Genomic DNA, 10,048 nt, shown 5'->3' on the forward strand with positions numbered 1-10,048 from the left:
AGATATTTGTTTTGTCCCCCTCTCTCTGCTTTACAACCCTAGTCAGCAAACAGTAATGGTGATATAGAGTCTAATTTAGGTTCGTAACAATACAGGTAGATTGAATCTAGCATAATATTCAACAAGTTGAGTGAGAATTTAATCCCTTATAAAGAGACCCTATTCGTGTAATAGGGTCTATACATGTTTAAGTAACAAAAAACATATAGACTAAGAACGAACTTTTATTTACATATGTTCGTTTGGTTTGCGATAACTGTGTCATTTTGTTGCATCGTTGCTGCATCAATAAATATCAAATCTCTTGTAGTGAGATTATCACATTTAGTTAGTTTTAAAATAGTCTTAAGTCACATTATTTTTGTTTCATATAATAGCTGAATGGGTGACGCATTAGATAGGTGTGTGTGTATGCACCAATAGAATCACGCTTGGGCCTTTCTAAAAGAGGCCGTTTCCATGATGACGTATACTCCTTGAGAAAGGGCGGAGTCCCGAAACGCGCGTCGGAGTGTAAGGCAGCTCACTGAACCGCTTGTCGATACAAGGACTTTGATGCAAAAAGATTACAGAAAAGAGCCGTTGTTCCATAAAGACATAAGACCGAATCAAGTGTTTGTTCTCCCGTCCGCACGAGTGGATAAAAGTCGGGGGCATCTCCATTTATTCAAAAGGATATGAAATCGCAAGTATTATAAAGCTAATTAACATGCATGTTCTAACTGGCCAGCTTCTATACTAATACAGACGCAATACAGATGATTGGTGATACACTTGCTGATTTAACACACGGCTTCTACCACATTAGAGACGCTATAATTCATTAACACTCTAATACTGGGAAGTGATAGAAACTTTATGCATATGTTACAACATGAACTGTTAGAATAGTTAAGCACCGATACCCGGGCTGAATACTACCCAACCGCAAGTGTGGTTTAAAGAGGGGAACTTGGAAAGAGCCTTGGAGTATATTGAGTGTTAACATAAAGTTGAATGCATATGCTGGATGAACTAACGGCTTTTTGTCTTGTTCTGCACTAACCCATAAATGTGCTTATACTCATCATGAAAAGGTGTATGCTGAACAAGGGAATGATTACAGAGTTCAAAATGTTATTCAAATCTCATGCCTAAGAAGATATATTTGTAATCGAAAAAATCTTTTTACAGCAACTATATCTGAAAAATTGCATCAAAGATTTTATATTCAAAATAACTGTGAAAGTTCTGCATGTCTAAGGGACTGTTCATTTTTTCATCTATATGAACTTTCTAAGACATAAATAGCGGTTTTCTGAGAGCCTTGGCTGATTCTTCCAGGGACGCCTGTGTTGAATCCAATTGTTTTATGAATGAAAGTGATTTGCATGTGTGGATGGACTGAAAGTTGTGGATTCATACCATAGAATTGTATTTAGATACTTTATAATAAATTGCATTTACACTTTTGCTAAATTGAGGTGTGCTGAGTTCCTTTTTTTGTTATTTGTAGATGGTAGAATTGGAGGTTTTACTAAACTCTTGCACCCTAAATATATATATATAATCTTTTATTTATTTTTTCGACAGTGGATAGAATGCTTTAGTGGTGCTGTGATTAACTATTTATTAAATAAATATTATATACCGTTGTTCTCTCCATTAAATGGACTTTCTAAAGACACCGTTATTTTCATCATATCTTATAATTTACCATAAAATGTTTTATAAAATATGATGAAAAAATGGAAAAAAACACACGTTTTCTAACTTTGACCCCAAAATCTGTTGCACATCTACAACCACCAAAAAACACTCATGCTAAATAGTGTCTAAATTTTGTCCTGAGTTTAGAAATACCCAATATTTACATGTTCTTTTCTTTTTTTGTAAGTTATAGGGCAATAAGTACAAATAGCACTTTGCTATTTCCAAACCATTTTTTTTTCAAAATTAGCGATAGTTACATTAGAACACTGATATCTGTCTGGAATCCCTGAATATACCTTGACATGTATATATTTTTTTTTAGTAGACATCCCAAAGTATTGATCTAGGCTTTATTTCATGCCACCATTTCACCGCCAAATGCGACCAAATAAATAAAATTGTTCACTTTTTCACAAACTTTTTCACAAATATTAGGTTTCTCACTGAAATTATTTACAAACAACTTGTGCAATTATGGCACAAATGGTTGTAAATGCTTCTCTGGGATCCCCTTTGTTTAGAAATAGCAGAGATATATGGCTTTGGCGTTGCTTTTTGATAATTAGAATGCCGCTAAATGCCGCTGCGTACCACATTTGTATTAGGCCCAGCAGTGAAGGGGTTAATTAGGTAGCTTGTAGGGAGATTGTAGGGTTAATTGTAGCTTTAGGGTAGTGTAGTAGACAACCCAAAGTATTGATCTAGGCCAATTTTGATATATTTCATGCCACCATTTCACAGCCAAATGCGATCAAATAAAAAATTTTTTCACTTTTTCACTAACTTTGGGTTTCTCACTGAAATTATTTACAAACAGCTTGTGCAATTATTGCACAAATGGTTGTAAATGCTTCTCTGGGATCCCCTTTGTTCAGAAATAGCAGACATATATGGCTTTGGCATTGCTTTTTGGTAATTAGAAGGCCGCTAAATGCCGCTGCGTACCAAACTTGTATTATGCCCAGCAGTGACAGGGTTAATTAGGTAGCTTGTAGGGAGCTTGAAGGGTTAATTTTAACTTTAGTGTAGAAATCATCCTCCCACCTGACACATGCCACCCCCTGATCCCTCTCAAACTGCTCTCTTCCCTCCCCCACCCCACAATTGTCCCCGCCATCTTAAGTACTGGCAGTACTAAAATAAAAGTTTTTTTTTTTTTTTATTGTTTAAAAAAATAATAATCAAATTCTGCTGTGTAGGATCCCCCCGCTTAACCCCCAACCTGCCTGATCCCCCCAAAGAGCTATCTAGCCCTCCCCCCACTAACTATTAGTCACCATTTTGGGTACTGGCAATTTTTAGTGTTATTTTTCATACACATTGTATTTTAGGCATGTATTCTCAATTTCTGTTATGTGTTACTGCCAAAAAACACCTCAATATGTGTGCAACAACATCTCCCGAGTACAGTGATGCCACCCATGAATAGGTTTGTCTGGTTCTCAGGGGGCTAAAAGGCCTTATTTTTAGGGGGCTCATCCCAGTTTTCCAACTTGACATTTTCAAATCTGTCATCATGCACCCATGTCTTATTTGGAACATTTCTGAAGCCGGCCAATGTAATTTACCCCCAACAAACCATATATTTTTGAAAAGTAGACACCCTAGGGTACTTCAAATGGTGGTATTTTAACACTTTCCATGCACTTATTCAACAGCCAGTCTTTGGAGAAAGTGAGTGGTGGTATTTTTTTCATTTACACACACATTGCATTTTGGCTGTGATTTTGGAGAACTTGGGAAAAGTTTATGCAAGAAAACAGTCCAGGTTGTTTTCTGTAAGACCTCCCAAGTACACCTATGCCCCCCATGCATAGGTTTGCCAGGAATTTGGAAAGGTTCTGTTACAATTTTATGACTTGCAATTTTAGTTAAAAGTGAGAGTATTCAAGAATTTGCTTTTGCGGACTTCCGGCCGGTGGGTGGAGCCAACAGGTAGCTGTGCAGGTAGCTGTCTGAAAACTTCACCTCTCCCTGTTTGGGATTCAAGTTACTATTCCCCGGCATTCTGAAGGCTACCGGTGTCCTATTCCTGGTATATAGGCTGGTACATGATCTACGGATCTCAGATTGGAAGTCTACCTGAGGCATTAAAGTGCTAAGTTGCTTTAGCACCTCGACAACATTACCCCGATATGTGTAACTATCAGGACATATAGCTAACTCCTACAAATTGCTACATTTGTGTGTTACCTGGGGCATTGAGCTTCTCCTGAAAGCCGGACACTATACAAACTCCGTTCACACCCCGCCTGCAAAGGTGAGAACGGAGAACGCTGAATGCGGAGACTCTTTCCCTTACGGAAGCTACTATTCTGTGTGCTGATACCAGGGCTTTAATTGGAACACACTGTGTACTAAGTAAGAGACACTTTACGAGCTACCGGTTTGCCTATGGTGGCTGGCTAAATAACAAGATCTCCTGGACCCGCAATATATACGACGGATGACCTTATTGCATCGCAGGGTTTCTACATTCCCACATTCATCTCACCCTGGAGAGTGTAGATGTGCTCTTGCCCGGTGGAGAGAGACGGATGAGCAGTGACCTGTGAGCGGCGGTGGTGGAGCTGCGGAGTCTGTCATCTGGAGCGGTTGGAGTGACGCGGCCTGCTGCAGTGCAGGAATCTGGTGGTTGATCCGGGGCCCAGCGGCGCTCTTTGGCAGAGCGGGCAATATCCTTGTGGTTGCCCTCTGAGCTGGGCTATTCGGAACAACACAGGGCTTCAAAGAGCCTGCATACCTCACCCAAGAGGAGCCAATGGAACGGGCCAGCAAATAGAGAGTGATACAGGCTCTCCCGCAAGTGCTCTTCTTTTTTTGTGGCCAACAGATGACAGTAGAGAATTTGGGATATCTATCCACTGGGATACGCCGTGGTGTGTCTCGGCACACAATTGGTTTGCTTGCTAAGCTGAAATAAAGAGTACTCTATTCCCATCCTACTAACTGACGCCAGAGAAATTCCAAAAACAGCGGAGCTAAGCTAAGTGTCATTTTGCTCTTTGTTTTTTTTCTCTGTGCTGTTCTTTTCTTTATATATACCTATGACATATAAGGCACGGCTCTATAAGAGGAAGCCCTTCTAGTTAAACCTCACATATGAAGGGTTTTACCTACAAGCTTGCCTGGAAGATTAGAAAACCTTTTGATTGGCAAGCCCATTTTTGTGAACTGCTAATTCAATATCTTGACTCTGACTTTAGGGGTAGACACGCAAGTGGCTGCCTATTAGTTTAATCAGTCCCACTATAACCCGTTCACTCACCAATGTCATTAAGTTACGTTTATATATGCATATGTACAGGTTGGCGATTGTTCTAGATCTGTGGATATTGTGTAATTTTTCAAACAACTTGCTATACATGTATTTGCAGGTTTATGGTCAATATGCACTTGTGAAGGCGGGGCAATCATATAATGAATCTGTCAGATGCAAATTTACAGGTGTATGGTTAAGATAGCTGTGTGAATATTGCATATCTAGTTAATGAAGTGGTCATACGGTTCTCCGCATAATCACAGTACTCTGAATGTTTTACTTGAGGGCCGTACCTTCTACAGTGGCCGACTTGTGTAAAGGGCATAAGCTGATAGGTACTTGTTAGACAGGAGCTAAGTTTTTTTCTTTTTCCATTCATTTAGCACTTACATTCACACTTCACGTTTTTCTTTTTTTTTTTTTTCTTCCTTTTCCACTTCTACACTTTTTCCCCCCACGACACTCCTGATACACAATCACCTTTTCCACAGATATTAGTCGAGAAACTCTAATGTTAATAAATCCACTTTGTGGCCTTTTAAGCCCCTAAGATATTAGTTTAATCGTCCGTTTCTTCTCACATACTCTACCGCTCACACAATTCTCACTTAGACTATTTCACTGTGTTTCTTCTCCTCTTAGTATATTGATTCCCACTTACACTTAACACACGTCACATACCGACACAGGTGAATGGATAGATTTATATCACAAAAGAGCTCCTTCCCAAACATGCCTCCCAAAAGAGATAAAAAAAAACACTTTAAAGCCAACGGAACCCATCTTAGATATATCACAAGAGCGCAGACTGTCAGGTATAGGCAGCTGTGATATGGCTGAGCTGGGGGCAGAAATAGCAAAGATATTCACTCCTCATTTAGATGCAGTTAAAAAAGAGATTAAATCTGAAATTGCTGATCTATCCTGTGAAATTCGACAATTTAACTGTAGAATCGAGGAGGTGGAGACTCGAGTGTCTGGGTTAGAGGACAGGATCAATAGTATCATGCCCACTGCAGCTAAACATGATAGGGCCATCGCGTCACTGCAGGCAAGGATCGAAGACCTAGAGGATAGGTCAAGGCGCAATAACCTGAGGATTGTTGGCCTACCAGAATCTGTGGGTCCGCAGGACTTGATGGCCTTTGTAACTGTCACTCTTCCCCAGGCGCTCTTGGTACCTCCCCCCGCAACACCTTTTCAGATAGAGAGAGTCCACCGAATTGGTTTCCTGAGAGAAAATAGTAATACTGAAACTAAACCCAGAGCAATCATATTTAAATTTGTCAACTACCAAGATAAGCTTTTATATTTAAAGCATTATAGGAAACTTGATTCCCTTTGTATTAATTCATCCAAAATTCTAATTTTCCAAGACTTCTCGGCTGAGACAGTAGCCAAAAGAAGGGAAATGTCTCCATTCTTTACAAAGTTTATGAAGGCAGGCTACAACGTTAGATTAGTCTATCCTGCAAAACTTATGTTAATGAAGGATGGGAAGTCCTACTCCGTAAATAATCCAGATGAAGCATCTTCTTTATGTAAGGATTTAAACTGGGGACAGACCACATTTTTTTTTATTTAATATACTTTAATTAATACCCAAGATGGATTATGATGATACATGTTCTTTGAGGTTATTAAATCGTACAAGTTTTAATTATATGTTTGTGCTAAGGTTGGTGTCCTTTTTTTTTTTTTTTTTTTTTTTTTTAAAGTGAGAGTATTTTTCTGATAGGCCTATCTTTAGTTTGGGGCCAAGAGCATACCCCAGGTCTGTTTATTAGCATGAAAGTGTATATATTTGAAATGTAGACACCCCAAGGTATTGTATATGGAGAGCTTTGATGCCTTTTGTGGAACCGTTTTAGCCAAAAAAATGGAGACAGTGTATGGTGGTCATTTTTGAATCTTCAGTTTTACACACACACTGCTTTTTGACTATAATTTAGGAGAGCCTGTTGTAAGTTATTGCAAAAAAACACTCCAGGTTGTTTTCTGTAAGACCTCCTGAGTACACCTATGCCCCTCACATATTCCACAGTTTTGCACAGCCAGCATTGTTATATTAATATACTTTATAAAATTTAAACCTCTAAATTTCTGCCTATTTCTAAACCACTAAAGTCAGCCTCTTATCACATGCTTTCTTATTTGCATTTCACAACAAGAGACTGCTAGTTCATGTTGGCCATATAGATAACATTGTGTTCACGCCCGGGGAGTTATTTAAGATTGTATACAGTCCTTTAAATTATTTACATTTTACTCCGGTTTTATCCTGTTTCACTAATGGTAGTTCTGCCCCTGATCCATATCCAAAATCCTTAAATGTAGTTTTCAAATATTGATACTTAAGTTGTGTAAAAGTTTAAATGTGTGTTTGAGCTATATTTCAATTGTAAGTAAACTTAAGTAACTATTTCAATAATTCATAAATAAAATGAGCGTGCTCAAGAGATTATTATTATTATCATCAGGTATTTGTAGAGCGCTAACAGGTTCTGCAGTGCTATGAACATACAGTAGGTGGTATATAAAAAACAATTACAGGGATCAAATGGGTAGAGGATCATGCAGAGAGTTGCACTGTTGTAGTCGACTCTTATGAAGGTGGACTACAAACAGCTGGGCTCATAGGCTTACATGCTATGGGGTTTAAGGGGATAGCAGTGGAGATAGGAAGGTTAGTGTAGGTTTTATGCGTCCCTGAATAGTAGAGTCTTCAAGGAGCATTGAAGCTTTTAAAACTATGGGAGAGTCTTGTGGAGCGAGGCAGAGAGTTCCATAAGATTTGAGCCAGTCTGGAGAAATCTTGTAAACGGGAATGTGAGGAGGTAACAAGAGAGGAGGAGAGTAGTAGATCATGAGCGGAGCGAAGGGGTCAGGAGGGAGAGTATATGGAGACAAGGTCTGAGATGTAGGGGAGAGCAATGCAATTTGTGTGTCAGAGTGAGAATTTTGTGTTTAATCCTGGAGGCAAGAGAAAGCCAGTGAAGGGATTGGCAGAGAGGTGCAGCAGATGAAGAGTGACATGTAAGGAAGATGAGCCTGGCAGAGGCATTCATTATGGATTGTAAAGGAGCTAGGCGGCAGCTAGGGAGACCAGAGAGGATGGGGTTGCAGTAGTCGAGGCGGGAAAGGATGAGACAGTGGATTAAAATCTTAGTTGTGTCTTGTATAAGGAAATGTCTGCTTTTAGCAATGTTTTTAAGGTGGAAGCAGCAGGTTTTAGCCAAGGACTGAAGGTGAGGAGTGAATGAAAGATATGTGTCAAGTGTGACCCCAAAACATCAGGCATGTGAGGTTGGGGAAATTATGGAATTATCAACCGTTATAGAGACACGAGGGGTGGAGACTTTGGAAGAAGGGTGGAAAATAAGGAGTTCAGTTTTGGAGAGATTTAGCTTGAGGTAGTGAGTGGAAATCCAAGATGAGATATGAGAGAGACAGTTAGTGACATGGGTTAGCAAAGAAGGAGATAGTTCTGGTGCAGAGAGGTAGATGTTGGTATCATCAACATACAAATGATAGTTAAATCCGTGGGGTTTTATTAAGGAACCTAATGAGGACGTGTAGATTGGGAAGAGAAGGGGACCGAGGACAGAGCCTTTCTGTACCCCAACAGAAAGAGGTAACGGGGTAGAGGATGCCCCAGAGAAGGCTACACTAAAGGTACGGTTAGACAATTAGGAAGAGAACCAAGAGAGAACTGTGTCGCACATAACGAAGGAATGGAGAGCATGGAGCAAAAGAGGGTGGTCAACAGTATCAAAGGCTGCAGACAGATCAAGGAGGATAAGTAGAGAGAAGTGGCCTTTGGATTTTGCTGCTGTCTCTGTTAAGTTAATGGGTGAAATCCAGATTGCAGTGGATCAAGGAGGGAGTTTAATGTAAGGAAATGGGATAGACATGCGTATACTAGCTTTTTAAGAAGCTTTGAGGCAAAAGGGAGTAGGGAAATAGGGCAGAAGTTGGGTGGGGATATTGGATTAAGAGAAGGATTTTTTAGGATAGTGTGACTAATGCATGTTTAAGAGATGTGGGAACTATACCAGTGCTGAGGGAGAGGTTGAAGATATGTGTGAGTATAGAGGTAAGGGTAGAAGAGAGGGAGGGGAGTAGTTGTGAGGGGATGGGGTTGAGGAGACAGGTAGTGAGGTGAGAGGATAGTATAAGGGCAGAAACGTCTTCCTCTGTAACAGGGGCAAAAGAGCTAAATTTATGGCTATGTGGGTTTTGGGTGATTGTGAGCATTTGAGGGGGTGGGAGACTGGTAGTATGTTGAGAGCTGATTTCATTTCTGATGGAGTCGATTTTGTTTTTTAAGTAGCTTGCAAAATCTTTAGCTGAGAGAAAAGTTGTGGTGGGAGGTAGGTGGAGAAGATTATTGAAAGTGGAAAACAGACATTTTGGGTTTGAAGAAAGAGTAGAGATAAGAGTAGAGAAGTAATGTTGCTTGTATAGATTAAAGGGACACTGAACCCAAATTTTTCATTTTGTGGTTCAGATAGAGCATGCAATATTAAACAACATTTTTATTTACTCCTATTGTCGGTTTTTCTTCACTCTCTTGCTATCTTTATTTGAAAAAGAAGGCATGTAAGCTTTCTTTTTGGTTCAGACCTCTGGACAATACTTTTTTTATTAGTGGACGAATTTATCCACTAATCAGCAAGGACAACCCAGGTTGTTCAACAAAAATGGGCCGGCATCTAAACTCACATTCTTGCATTTCAAATAAAGATACAAAGAGAATAAATAACATTTTATAATAGGAGTAAATTAGAAAGTTGCTTAAATTGTTATGCTCTATCTGAATCAAGAAAGAAAACATTTGGGTTCAGTGTCCCTTTAAGGGCAGAATAGTAAGAGTTCAAGATGAACTTATAGTGAAGAAAGTCAGCAGAACTCAGAGATTTCCTTCAGACATTTAAAATTGAACAAAAGCTGTGCAAACCGACAAAAAAAATGCAACTCATTATAGGTATAAATGGGCTTTTAATAGATAAATACTAATTAAACAATGTTGAAAATCAATGAAAATGTTAAAATATTTTCCTGTCCTACATTTTTTTGCTTTTTTTTAGTATA

Source organism: Bombina bombina, chromosome 3 (assembly GCF_027579735.1).
Source record: "Bombina bombina isolate aBomBom1 chromosome 3, aBomBom1.pri, whole genome shotgun sequence".
Classification (NCBI taxonomy): domain Eukaryota; kingdom Metazoa; phylum Chordata; class Amphibia; order Anura; family Bombinatoridae; genus Bombina; species Bombina bombina.